Genomic DNA, 14,227 nt, shown 5'->3' with positions numbered 1-14,227 from the left:
CTCCACCTCCTCTCCAGCACCTGTTGTTTCCTTACTTTTTAATGATCGCCATTCTAACTGGTGTGAGATGGTATCTCATTGTGGTTTTCATTTGCATTTCTCTGATGGCCAGTGGTGATGAGCATTTTTTCATGTGTCTGTTGGCTGCATAGATGTCTTCTTTTAAGAAGTGTCTGTTCAAATCCTTTGCCCACTTTTTGATGGGGTTGTTTGTTTTTTTCTTATAAATTTGTTTGAGTTCTTTGTAGATTCTGGATATTAGCCTTTTGTCAGATGAGTAGATTGCAAAAATTTTCTCCCATTCTGTAGGTTGCTTGTTCACTCTAATGGTAGTTTCTTTTGCTGTGCAGAAGCTCTTTAGTTTAATTAGATCCCATTTGTCAATTTTGGCTTTTGTTGCCATTGCTTTTGGTGTTTTAGACATGAAGTCATTGCTCGTGCCTATGTCCTAAATGGTGTTGCCTAGGTTTTCTTCTAGGGTTTTTATGGTTTTAGGTCTAACATTTAAGTCTTTAATCCATCTTGAATTAATTTTTGTATAAGGTGTAAGGAAGGGATCCAGTTTCAGCTTTCTCCATATGGCTAGCCAGTTGTCCCAGCACCATTTGTTAAATAGGGAATCCTTTCCCCATTTCTTGTTTTTGTCAGGTTTGTCAAAGATCAGATAGTTGTAGATGTGTGGCATTATTTCTGAGGGCTCTGTTCTGTTCCATTGGTCTATATATCTGTTTTGGTACCAGTACTATGCTGTTTTGGTTACTGTAGCCTTGTAGTATAGTTTGAAGTCAGGTAGCATGATGCCTCCAGCTTTGTTCTTTTGGCTTAGGATTGACTTGGCAATGTGGGCTCTTTTTTGGTTCCATATGAACTTTAAAGTAGTTTTTTCCAGTTCTGTGAAGAAAGTCATTGGTTGCTTGATGGGGATGGCAATGAATCTATAAATTACCTTGGGCAGTATGGCCATTTTCATGATACTGATTCTTCCTATCCATGAGCATGGAATGCTCTTCCATTTGTTTGTATCCTCTTTTATTTCGTTGAGCAGTGGTTTGTAGTTCTCCTTGAAGAGGTCCTTCACATCCCTTGTAAGTTGGATTCCTAGGTATTTTATTCTCTTTGAAGCAATTGTGAATGGGAGTTCCTCATGATTTGGCTCTCTGTTTGTCTGTTATTGGTGTATAAGAATGCTTGTGATTTTTGCACATTGATTTTGTATCTTGAGACTTTGCTGAAGTTGCTTATCAGCTTAAGGAGATTTTGGGCTGAGACGATGGGGTTTTCTAAATATACAATCATGTCATGTGCAAACAGGGACAATTTGACTTCCTCTTTTCCTAATTGAATACCCTTTATTTCTTTCTATTGCCTGATTGCCCTGGCCAGAACTTCCAACACTATGTTGAATAGGAGTGGTGAGAGAGGGCATCCCTGTCTTGTGCCAGTTTTCAAAGGGAATGCTTCCAGTTTTTTCCCATTCAGTATGATACTGGCTGTGGGTTTGTCATAAATAGCTCTCATTATTTTGAGATACGTCCCATCAATACCTAATTGATTGAGAGTTTTTAGCATGAAGGGTTGTTGAATTTTGTCAAAGGCCTTTTCTGCATCTATTGAGATAATCATGTGGTTTTTGTCATTGGTTCTGTTTATATGCTGGATTACATTTATTGATTTGTGTATGTTGAACCAGCCTTGCATCCCAGGGATGAAGCCCACTTGATCATGGTGGATAAGCTTTTTGATGTGCTGCTGGATTCAGTTTGCCAGTATTTTATTGAGGATTTTTGCATCGATGTTCATCAGGGATATTGGTCTAAAATTCTCTTTTTTGTTGTGTCTCTGCCAGGCTTTGGTATCAGGATGATGCTGGCCTCATAAAATGAGTTAGGGAGGATTCCCTCTCCTTCTATTGATTGGAATAGTTTCAGAAGGAATGGTACTGGCTCCTCCTTGTATCTCTAGTAGAATTTGGCTCTGAATCCATCTGGTCCTGGACTTTTTTTGGTTGGTAAGCTCACCTCTTCTTAAAAAGGCTTAGCTAAGAAATACCACTGTCAATGGTGGGTTTTCTTTTTTCCACATGATGGTTGGCATCACCCCTCTTGCTCCAGTGACCATCACCATCTGTTAGTGGTGTCTCCGTGACAACTGACCGACTTCTTTTCCCCAGCCTAGGACTTCCCTCTTCTCTGTAAGTCCCTGGAAGGTAGCTAATATCAGACAGTCCAGACTACCAGGCAGGAGTGGGACCTAGTTCACAAAGGTTGTTCAGGTTAACCTTCTCCAAAGACATAAACATGCCTTTGCAGAAAAGTGCTCAGAGCCTCCTTACAGCCTTTCCTGATGCAATACACTCATCAAGCACTTTGAGTTCACTTGGCATCTCTGCATTATGTTTGTGTTATCCATTCAATTACCATGGAATTACTCTTTCTTTTGGGTCAACACTGTTCTTTTACTTCTTGTATGTTTTCTGAGTTGCTTCTCTATTGTTTGGGAATACAGTGGTTGATGATGTTTCATATTTTCTTTTTTAGGTTCACAGGAAAACTGAAAGGAGGATAGAGAGATTTTCTATATACTCTCTGCCCCTACATGTGCATAGCTACTGTAATTATCCACATCCCCCACCAAAAGCGATACATTTATTAATTGATGAATCTGCAGTGACACACATAATCACCCAAATTCCATAGATTACATGAGGGTTCACATGTGGTGTTGTATATTCTATGGGCTCAGATAAATGTATAATGACACATATTATATATATTTATTTATACTATATATAATATTTATTTATAGTATATATAAATAGTATATGTATACCATATATATAGTATATATTTGTCCTCATATAGCTCCCGCTCAGATTTGAGAGACAAATGTGTGAGTAGATATGTATGAAACATGTGGCAATTGTAGGGCTAGAGAGAGAAATTCAGAAATTATAATAGGAGCTAAACCTAGACAGAAGGGTCAGGAAAGACTCCCTGGAAGAACAGATGCCTGAATGGAATCTTGAAGGAAAGGAAGGGTGAATTAGATGAAAAGAGTAAGAATGGAAGGCATAGCATGTCGTATTTGGTTTTACCGCAAACCATTTGGTGTGGCTAAGTAATAAATTGAGAGGCAGCGAGTGTCAGGAGATGAGATCAGTGATTGCAACAACACTGGAAAAGACTGGACTTTGCCTGTGGGGAGGCTTTGAAGGGTTTTAAGCTGGGGATTTAAATGTTCAGATGTGCATTCAAATAGAAAATCCAGTGGATGAAAATAGACAATGTATTCATGTTTTCTTATTTATACCAAAGGCAAACATTTTGGGAAAGGTCAAGAAGTGAAGTGTTGGCCACGTAATTGTACCCCTTATCTTGCCCAGAGGGCTCCCTGTGTGTGTACTCTGTGGGATGAGTGTCTCCCAGCAGCTGTCCCAGCCACTCTTCCTTGGGGATTGGCTTTGTGAATTGGCGACTTCCTTACTCTTGATCACATTTATTCTTGTGATGTAAGAAAAAGAACTGACCCTCTAGAGTCCCAAAGGTCAGTGATCCTATGCTACCTTTGACATTCACTAACTTTGATCTTGGGCAAGTCACACCACCTCCTTAAGCCCCAATGTATTTATCTATAATATGGGATAGTAATGGCCAACCCACAGGACTGTGGTGAGGAATGTTCCTGGCAGAGTGCCTGGCTCATGGCAGGTGCTCAATGAGTTAATTCTTTCATTCTGTAAATGTAAAATACCTCACTGATCTCTGAACTAGAGGAGTCTCACTTCCTTCCAATATTTCAAATGGGGTGGGCCGGGGAGTTAGTTCCTTGAGTAGTTCAATTAATGCTAGTTTCTACTATGTGTTAGGCATTTTGCCAGGAGCTGTGTTCAAGAATTAAAATTCTGAACTAGGTTTAATTCTTGTATTTACTCTTCAGGGCAGTTGCACACTTTTACAAATGAAGAAAACAAATCCGGAAGGTTGAATGTCTTGCTTAATATCATGTGGATGGAAAGATTCAAATCCAGGATCTTGTTGAGCTTGTCGTTTTCATTTTGCCAAATTTCCTACTAAATATCAAGCATTTTGATGGGCACTAGGGAATAGTAGAGTTGAAAATAACATGGTACCTTTCCCCTTAAAGCTTATGGATTAATGGGAGGAAGAGGACAGATATTTATAGGGCTTTTAGAAAACCATGTTGAAGTTCAGAGACAGGGGTGACCAGCATCCCATGAGAGACAAGTAAAGAGGTGCTGTTGAAGGGTGGGTGGACCATCTGTGGGCCTTTGGTTTCCTTGGAGTCCATCGTCTGTGGTCTGGAGTTAGATTCTAATCATCAGGCAGGACATCAGGGCTAGCTCCATAGAGATGATTTACCGGCCACGTTTACAAAGACTCCCTCTCTGTGTACTCTTCATCTGTAGGTAAAGTCACTGGAAGTCACTTTGAAAGACTTGTGCCTCATTGAAAAAGACACATCTCTGCATGGTTTTCATCCATTTGCTTCATCTCCAAGACAAGCTTTCTTTTTAAGGTGAGAAGAGCCCATTTCCCTGCCACCTGTCAGTGTTTAGCTTGCCACTGTGGCTTATTACTGCTGCCATCTGCTGCCAAGGAGAGATGTGCATGATCTGGGTAGGTACTCATAAAAGTCATTAGAGGAGTGGAGGCTGAGCTGAGGATCCAAGTGGAAACATTTACTATCAGCACAATAACAGCCCTTGCTCTCCTGCCTCCTTCCCTGATACCCAGCATGGTCACCTCTCCCTGGCCCCAGCTGGTCACCGCCATTGACGCATATTCTCCATACCCTTCTTCATGCCACCCCATACTTGGCATGGACTCTGTTTCACTTCATCACTCAAAGTCATTGCAGAGCAGATTCAGGGACTATTTAGAAACTATGAAGCAGTTTGATAACATGTCAACTTTTATCTCATGTATTGACTAGTGGAGGCAACTTGATGTTCAGGGAGACATCAGATCCTCTGAATTTTCTGCTGTTAAAAATGAATGGCTTCAGTATAATTCAGTTGAGTTAATTCATTCCCACAAATCTTTCCTGGACATCATCAAGGGCTACAGAGATGAATAAGGTGAGGCTCCTGTCTTAAGGAGCTCACAGTGGTTGTGTTGCATATGTTTACAAGTGTGTGTGTGTATGATGTAATCAACAATTACAAATGAGATAGGATGCGTCCTACGAGGGGAAGAAGTTTAGATGCTATAGTGTCCCCAAGGAGGGACATAAATGTCCTCATATAAGTTTGGGGTCAAAGAGTAAAGAGGGGTGGGTGAGACATGTGATCAAATTTGCATTTAGAAAAAATAATCACTCTGGCTGCAGTGTGGAGGCCTAATTAGAGCAGCCCCAGAATAGAGGGTTTCTGAAATAGTCCAGGTATGAGATAGGTTAGGATGTTTGTAGAGATAGAGAAAAGTAGATGGTTCAAGAGATACTAGGAGAGTAAAACCAGTAGGCTTAGTGATACATTTGATATGGCAATTGAGGAAAAGGTGGTGTCCGGATGACACTAACGCTTCTGGCTTGAACAATAGGTTTGTCAGTAGTGCTATTGAATGAGATATAATTTCTGGAAGAGAGCAGAATGAGAAGCTGGTGGAGAAGAACAAAAGTTTAGTTTTAGAGCTTTTGTGTATGAAATGTTTTAGGAACAACCAAGGGGAGATGCTAATTAAGCAGTTTTACCTGAAGACGTAGAACTCAGAAAAGAGGTCTGGGCTGGTTTTATAAATGTGTGGGTCTTTGTTTTGGTGGTAACTGCAAGAGTGGGATGCAAGACTGTTGATTGAGACAAGAAGAAATGCCTGGGATGAGGTTTTGAGGGCTTCCACTATGTTTGGGCTGAGGAGAAGGATAAACTTGCAAAGGAAATGGAAGTATGGCCAGAGAAGAATAAATAGAACAAGAGGGGTGTTAGGTTATGAAAGTTTAAGGGAAAGTCTTTCAGAAGAGAGGAAAAGACAACAGTGTCAAATGCTATTGAAAGGTCCACTATGATGAGGCCTGGAAAATGTTCACCGTGGCTGCATGGACATCATTGGAGATATTAGCAAGGGCTATTTAGGTAGAATAATGGGCATCGGATCCAGATCAGAGTGGACTGTGGAGTGCATGGGGTATGAAGGCATGGTAATGGTGAGTAAAGACAACTCTTCCTTAAGGGTTGACTGTAAAGGGGACGAGGGAGACGGGGGAGTAGCTGAAACTGGACTCTGGCAACTCAGATGCTTAAAAGCAGAGAAAGATCGATCAGAGAGAGGTTGTGAGTATTGTAAGGAAAAGGGAAAATGATAATAAGAGATTCCATAGGTGGTAGGCTGCAGTGGGATCCAAAGATCATTTGGATGGATAGTTGTGTCAGCTCTTCTACTGTAGGAGAGAGACAGAGAAAGGGAGGGTTCCTTTGCATCTGTGTGTTTGATTGTGGGAGTTTCCTGTCTAATAGCGTCTGTTTTCTCTGTAAAGCAGGAGGCAAGATCCCCTGATGGGACAGAAGAGTGTGGGTGGGTAGCAGGGGTGGAAGCTTGAGAAGAATAAAGTTTGAAAAAATTACTATGACGTATGGCAAGAGATGATGTAGTAGGTTTGCTTGGCAGAGTGCAGGCTCACTTGAGGATGAGGACCAATAAAGTGCAATGGTCTTAAGCTGCCCTGGTTGGCTTTTCCTGCTTAGACAGAGGCTAGGAGGTGGCACTCGGTTGGATTTTCCTGGGCTTGGGTTTTATCTGGATGGTATGAATAAAAAGCAGCAGATGGTTCAGGGAGCCTAAGGTATGGGCAAAAATATTGTTAAAATCATGGACCATGGAGTCCAAGTTGAGTTAGTAAATGAAGAAAGGAGAAGGCTGATGACCAGAGAGAAAATATAGTTCAAGAACTGTCAGAGGAGTGAGAGGAGTTGGGTGAGCAAGGTGGAGGGGAAGAGATTGTGGCTGACAGTGTTTGCATTAGTGATTCTAGAAGTATAACATTTACTGAAGCGTGAGGCGGAGGGGAAGAGAGGACCACTGGAAATAAGTAGGTCAAGAAACAGAATTAAGAGGCCATCTGTGGGGTCATCCATTTGGCTGACATCACCCAGGATGATGGCAAAGCCTGAGGTAGAAAAAGCACATAAATGCAAACCTTCAATGAATGAAAGGGAGGGGCTGGGAGATTGGCAGATTAGAGCAACTGCAAGGGGAAGGAGGATGCGTGCTGTGTATTCAACCCAGAAAAAGTAACAAATAACTGTCAACCTCCTTTCAGAAGGCATTAGTAAATCATTAGAGCTATTCTTAAAGCATTTATTCACATACTTTACTTTTTGTAAAGGACACATTTGGAATTGCAGCTGAGTTCACATTGGTGGTGCCTCCTCACACCTGGTGGTGGACCCCAAGCTGTCATTTTGAAAAATGTCATGTACTTCTATGGACAGGATTTTTTTCCACCCCCCCCCCCAAAAAATTCACATGTTGAAGCCCTAACCTCCAATGTGATGGTATTTGGAGATGGGGCCCCTGGGAGGTATTTAGGTTTAGGTGAGATCATGAGGATGGGGCCTCATGATGGAATTATAAGAAGAGACACCAGAAAGCTTGTTTCCTCTCTCTATCTCCCCCTGTATGCACCCAGGAAAGGCCATGTGAGGGTACAACATGAAGGTGGCCATCTGCAACTCAAGAGAGCCCTCACCAGACACTGACACTGCTGGCGCCTTGATCTTAGATTTCTAGTCTCCAGAATTGTGAGAAATAAATTCCTGCTGTTTAAGTCTATGGTATTTTGTTATGGTAGTCTGAGCTTACTAAGACAGCTCTACCCTCTGCTTCAACCAATCTCTGAAGAAGTGGCGGTCATCTGTGATGAGCTGGGTCAAAGCTCAGTTCTTTTTGGGAGTTTGGGGTGAACCAAGAGGGTATCTCTCCAGGTGGCTTGAGCCCTGAGAAGTAGACTCTGAGGCTGCAGGTAACCATTTGATGGGCAGCAGGAAAGCCAGTTTTCTGGTAAAGAAGAGAGAAGTTGATGCCCTGAGAGAAAGAGAGCTGGGGGACAGGCAGTTGATACTCCCTGGGATCCAGAAAAAAGCCTTGTGGCTGGTGATTGTTCCTCCTGGGATCAGTTAGTTCCTTGCTTTTGATTTCTGCAGATTATATCTTAAATATTTGTTATTGCAAAATTCTGTATCTTATTTTTCCTTATAAAGCTAGCTTGAGTTCATGTCCATGATTTACAAACAATAAAAAATTCTCTAGTAAGCCCTTTGCTGTGATGCCTCCCCTTTTTACTATAGTCCTCCCTTGATATCCATGGAGAGGGGGTTGGTTCCAGGACCCCCTAAAGATACCAAAAACCTGTGGGTGCTTGAGTCCCATGTGTAAAATGGTATAGGCATTTGCTTATAACCTACACACATCCTCCTATCTACTTTACAGTATCTCTAGATTACTTATATACCATGCAAATACTGTATAGCTGTTATACTGTATTGTTTTTATTGTATTGTTATTTTTCACTGTTTTTGTCTTCCTGATTATTTTCAATCTGCAGTTGGTTGAACCTGGGCATGCAGAACCTGTGGATATGGAGGGATGATTGTATTTACCTTTTGGTGCTGCAGAATCTTTTATAAAATGCCTCAGAATCCATTGTGGACCAGGTAAATTATAAATATATGAAACAAATTTGGGTATTTTCTTCTGAAGCTGAGTAGAAGCTGTTGAGGTAGGCCTTGAAGTGTCTTGGGTGCCACAGACAATAGGAAAAGTCCATGCTGTAGAGATGGTGGTGGCTGACCTGTGGTTCCTGCATGTAGAAGTCTGTCTTCTGTCACAAAGGAAAATTATGTTGGCCTGACACAACTTATTTTAAAGCATTTATTAACTCCTTCCTAGTTTGCTCTCTCTTTGCCAGGAATTGCAGATTGGTGAGTTATTTGTGCTTTTCCTCGGAACACACCACGAATAGTCTCAATTATGTCTCCAAACAATTGTGATTGCTATTATTGAAGATTTATAGAAGTGCTTAGATTTCTAAATATCCTTTTATGACCCTCCATTTCTATGGTAACCCAGACAGGCTCTTCAGTACACATAGGCACCTCTTTGGGAAAACATGATAGAAGAAAATCTGAATTTACAGAAGAGATAAATAAGAGGTTGACTATTCACATGGTTTTATAGAGGATTCACAGAGAGCAGGTTCCCCTAGTGCATTCGGTGCATTCCCTCTTCTCTTTACAGATCATGAACAATGTCTTACACATAATAGGCTCTGAATGAAAATTTTGTTGATTGATTGATGAGCCACTTGGGAAGGAGAGAAATGTGAAGCTAGGGTTATAGTTTGCTGCTGCCAGTTAGAGATAAATCAGAAAGGAAGAGAAAGCATCTCTGAGCAAATAGCCACATCCATGGGGAAATGGGACTCTATTTTAGAAAATATGATTCACATACAGTTTTTAGGAAGCTACTTGCTGCATAATCCAAGATACACATGAATTTTTCACTTCAATGTCCTCAAAGACCTAACAGACCCTTGCCCTGGGTCACAGCATTGAGCAGTCAAAGAAGGAGGTGGGCATGCATTCTGCTGCTATGCTGGGACCCAGCATTTTTACAAAGAGGAGCTACTTTTTATTTCCTCAGGCTGAGATCACTATGGGGAGGGGTTGCGTTTTGCAATCCTGAGACCTTGAACAGCATAGAGGCAGAGGCTATGTGGACTCTCTTTCCTGCTGGGTGCCTGTGTTTGTAAGGATTCCTGCTTGCAAAGAGTAGATATCCACTGGAGCTGGTTTGAACGTGAAAGGGGGTTTATTATAAGGAAGCAGAGTTAATGTCCTGGACTCTAAGGGCAGAAATGGAACTTGCGTCTCAGACAGGGTTGACCCAGGAGGTGAAAAGTTGTCAGAAACACAGGCAGTTCCTGTCTGCACATGTGTTCTGTCCTTTTATTTTTTTCATCCAGTTCTGGGTTTACCTGTCTCTGCATGCACATGGGAGCACACCCCGGAGAAGGAGGCCGCTGACATCATGTAGACACCGCAAACAGGGTCAACTCCAGCCTTCATGGCAAGCCTGTGACGGTGTGCCTGTGGCAATGAACCAGCTCTGAGAAATGTAGTGGAGTCAAGAGCCACCAGCAGATAATTTGGATTCAACACGAGCTCACCAGGTACCCCTTGCATGCCTTTCCCTGAGATAGGTGCTGGGAGACAAAGTAAGTCTGAAGCAGCCTCACCCTGTCAGCTCGTTGTTTGGCTGGTGATATGGCTTCCTGTGTCCCCATCGAAATCTCATCTTGAATTATAGTTCCCATAATCACAATGTGCAGTGGGAGGGACCTGGTGGGAGGTAACTGAATCATGGGGTGGTTACCCTCATGCCATTCTCATGGAAGTGAGTGAGTTCTCATGAGACCCCATGGTTTTATAAGGAACTTCCCCGCTTTTGCTTGGCACTTCTCCTTGCTGCTGCTATGTGAAGAAAGATGTGTTTGCTTCCCCTTCCACCACAATTGTAAGTTTCCTGAAGCCTCTCAAGCTCTGCAGAACTGTGAGTCAATTAAACCTCTTTCCTTCATAAATTACCCAGTCTTGGGCAGTTCTTGATTAGCAGCATGAGAACAGACTAATACAACTGGGGAGGTGGCTATGTAGAGAGATATGTAATGGAAATGACCAGGCTGGAGACAATCACAGATATTTTGGGGGGGGTTCAAAGGAGGGGTGTGTGGCATTTCTGTGTGCATTTATTCATTCAGTAAACCTTCCTTCATTTGTTCATGAGGGTTTCTGTGGCCAGGAACTGCTCCAGGGCCTGGCAGTGCAGCAGTGGAGCTGGCAGACAAGGCCCCTGCCCTCGGGGAGTTTTCTTTCTGAAGGAGGAGGTGAACAACTGGCAAGTGAGCAAAAACATAAATAAGATAACTTTAGAGAGTAATAGGACTGGGAAGGTGAAAAGGGGGTGCTGGGATAGAGCCCTCAGCAGCCCAAGAGCGCCTCCATGATGAAGAGCAGGGAAAAGCACTAGAGGCAGAGAGAACAGCAGGTGCACAGGGCACAAGGGAAAATGAGCTTGACCTGTGTGGGAAACACCAAGGGGCTGGGGCAGGGAGGAGAGGGCATGAAGGTCAAAGAGGAGAATAGACGCAAGCTCACCACAGGTCTTATAGGACCTTGTAGGCTGTGATCAGGACTTTTTAAGTACAATTGGAAGATTTCAAAGATTTTTGTCAAGGTTGGCCTCGTTAGCGTTGGGAAAAGACCACTCTGCCTGCTGGTGGAGGATGAGTAGTGGGGAGCAAGGGAGGAGTGGGAGGCAGTGTGGAGAGGGGAGGCACTGCAGGGGCTGGAGTTGGTGGTGCTGGGATTGGAGATATGTGCTCAGGTTGAGGTTGTTTTTTGGAAGAACCATTAGGACTTGCAAAAGATTTGGATGTAGAGAGTGAAGAAAAAGGAGGACACAAGGATTTAATTCATGGGCTTTTAATACAGCAACTAGGGAAATTGTGGTGCCCTGTACCATGGAGCGGAAAATCAAAAGTTCCACCTGATCCTATTCAAAGTGAATGCTCTCTTGGATGTCCAAGTAGAGATGTTGGGTAGACAGAGAAGGAAGGGGCCTGGTGCCCTAGATCAGTGCTGTCCAATGAAAATACAATGTGAGCCAACATATGCATTTTTTACATTCACTAGAAGTCACATTAAAAAGGTAAAAATGAAAATGTAAAAGTCATTTTGATATATATTTCATTTAATGCTGTATTTCCCAAATATTATAATTTCAACATGTAATCAATATAAAATGATTAGTGAAATATTTTGTAACTTTTGGATACTAATTCTTCAAAATCTGGAGCACATTTTCCACTTTCAACATATCTCAAATCAGCCTGGCCACATTTCAAGTGCTCAGTAGACACGTGTGGCTGGGGGCTACCATGATGGATAGTGGAGCTCTAGAGAAAGTTGAGGTTCAGAGATTTGCATTTGGGAATTACCATCACATAGAAGGCAGCCAAAGTGTTAGATTACCTAGGAACACCAAAACCTAGAGAGTGCAGATACAGAAAAGGCTCAAAAGCGAGCCCAGGGCACTCCAAAAGTCACAGGTTGAATGGAGGAGGAAAAGCCAGAAAGAGACTGGGAAAGAGTGAGCAGACACATTAGAGAATGTGGGGTGTGAGGAATCAAAGCAGCTAAGAGACAAAGTGATTTCAGGACTCTGGAAGGCCCCATGGCTAAGTCTTGAAATACGAGCTGGCAAGCAAAGGAAAAGGGTATTCTGTTAGGGATAGAAGCAGCAAAGGAAAGAGAGCAAGGGTGTGTGGAGGGGTGCAGAGAGTGTGGATTGAATGCAGTAGCTGAGGGGTGCAGGGGGGATGGTCCAGGTGGGGCTACTGGAGCTCAGAGAGTCTCATGCCCATGCTCAGGGCTTGGGGTTTTATTCTGTGGGTCAGTGGTCTCTGCCACATTTGCAGCCACGGCATTAGAGTTGCGTTCCCATGCACCATGCTTCCCTACTCATGCTGGGGTCAGATACAGTCCTGTTCACCAGGGCTAGTGCCTGCTTTCTCTCCTACTCAGGAACGAAGAGTGAGAATCAGGATCTCTTAGGGAGAGTTGTTCCATATTACAAACAAAAATCACGTTTCTCAATTTTAATTTCTATTAATAATGAATTACTGGCAGCACACCTCATAGGTGATTGCAACTCGTGCCTTGGCGTATCCCAAGGCAGCAGCTGAGAACTTCTGCTGTGGGCCTGGTGTGGCAGCCTAGAGGGCTTCCAGGAGGAAAGAAGCAACATCCTGTTGCAATTTTGAGAGGCAGCCCCGGCAGTGTGAAGGGTGTCTGCCTGCTGGTTGTGGATTCCTGTCCTGGACCACTTCTCCAGCTCCTCAGTCCCTCTGCACCCTTTCATCTTTTAGTTTCAGCTTCCATGATACACAGATCAAAAGCTGTACCCTGCTTGATGGCTCAAGATTCCTACATAGTCTTCTTTGTCCACAGATTATTAATTAACACTTTATTATGCCAAACACATGCATTACAGACCCCACCGGCAGTCAGAGAAGAGTGTGAACAGAACAGAGCAGGTGTGAGCTCAGTAACTTTAAGCTCCACTCGTGTATGTCTTTCTAATGACACACCATGGGCACCATTGCCCAGATGAGAACTGGACACTCAGGTGGTTTGGGGCCTGGGAGACAGTGGTGGGAGGTGCCAGGGTAAAGGAGAGCATGATGCAGTCTTTAGACCTGGTCTCCTCTGCACAGGTCTGAATCTCACGGTTGCCCCCATACCCATAGGCTGCAGGCTGCTCAGAGGAAACCTGATATGTTGAGACCGAGGTCCCAGCTCCATCTCCATGCCTTTATTCTTTTATTCACTCAAGTTATCAACATATTGAGGGCTTATTCTATGCCAGACATGGCTTATCAGTGGTTAAAAAAAAGGATACAGCCCCTGATCTTACAAAGCATACAGTCGGAGGGAGAAGACAGCTATTAAACATACCAGTAAGTAAATTATTTGAAACTGCAAGTGCCACAAAAGGAAAGCACCAGGTTCTATTGGAGAGGACTGTAGGGGTGTCTCTGGCATTTGGAGAAAGTGACATTTAGGCTGCCTAAGGCCACTTACTACTTCTTGGCTAAAGAGACCTCACCTGACCTTGCCTCTTTGGGTGACTGGTTGTAGATGGGCCAGGCAGGAAAGGACCAACCGGCATGGTGGACAGGGGCTGCTGCTCTGGGACTCAAAAGACTTAGTTAAGCCTTTGAGGGGGGCACTTAATGTCCCCAGCCTTTCATTTTCAAGCAGTGAGAAAAATCCCTGCTGGAATTGCCTTCTGGAGCTCAGACAAGGTCTCACTGGTGAATGTGTTCTGGGAACCGTGTGACACCGCGTAAATACATGATGTTATCACTTACAGAAATGTCATTGTTGCACCAGCTCCATGCCAGGCGCTGGGGGAGATTCAATGGTGTACAAGATGTAGCCCTGATTCACAAGGCCCCCTGACCTAATGGCGAGCTGGAGCTACACATACAAGGCAAGAGCCTGTGCGTGATGTTTCCCCCAGCAGTGTCCATAGGTGGTGATAGCCGAGGGGTATCTGGAAACAGCAAACAGATTCCTTTTGCTTCTTGAAGAAGCCGCACCCTGGCTCTGGTCCTGCTGCCCCCATCCATTGACAACGTAATGATATCT

The 14,227-nt window shown here is 43.4% G+C and overlaps 1 protein-coding gene across 10 annotated transcripts in view; it reads left to right on the top strand.

The window, feature by feature from the left end:
- LOC134735598 (uncharacterized) overlaps nt 1-14,227 on the top strand; it is a 357,585-nt gene that overhangs the window by 234,649 nt on the left and 108,709 nt on the right. For 8 of the 10 annotated variants that reach the window (XR_010118836.1, XR_010118840.1, XR_010118838.1 and 5 more), the window contains 3 exons: nt 4,427-4,536; nt 8,560-8,668; nt 9,979-10,185. The exons of 1 other annotated variant lie outside the window; for it this stretch is intronic. The gene's annotated coding sequence lies outside the window, so the exon portion shown is untranslated. Of the gene's footprint in view, nt 1-4,426; nt 4,537-7,644; nt 7,757-8,559; nt 8,669-9,978; nt 10,186-10,446; nt 10,530-14,227 lie in introns of those variants that run through there. One more of the 10 variants, XR_010118845.1, reaches the window with a different exon arrangement.

The sequence above is a fragment of the Symphalangus syndactylus genome, chromosome 22 (genome assembly GCF_028878055.3).
Source record: "Symphalangus syndactylus isolate Jambi chromosome 22, NHGRI_mSymSyn1-v2.1_pri, whole genome shotgun sequence".
Taxonomy (NCBI): Eukaryota; Metazoa; Chordata; class Mammalia; order Primates; family Hylobatidae; genus Symphalangus; species Symphalangus syndactylus.
The sequence above is the reverse complement of the archived record's forward strand: the minus strand, read 5'-3'. Positions and strand labels throughout refer to the sequence as shown.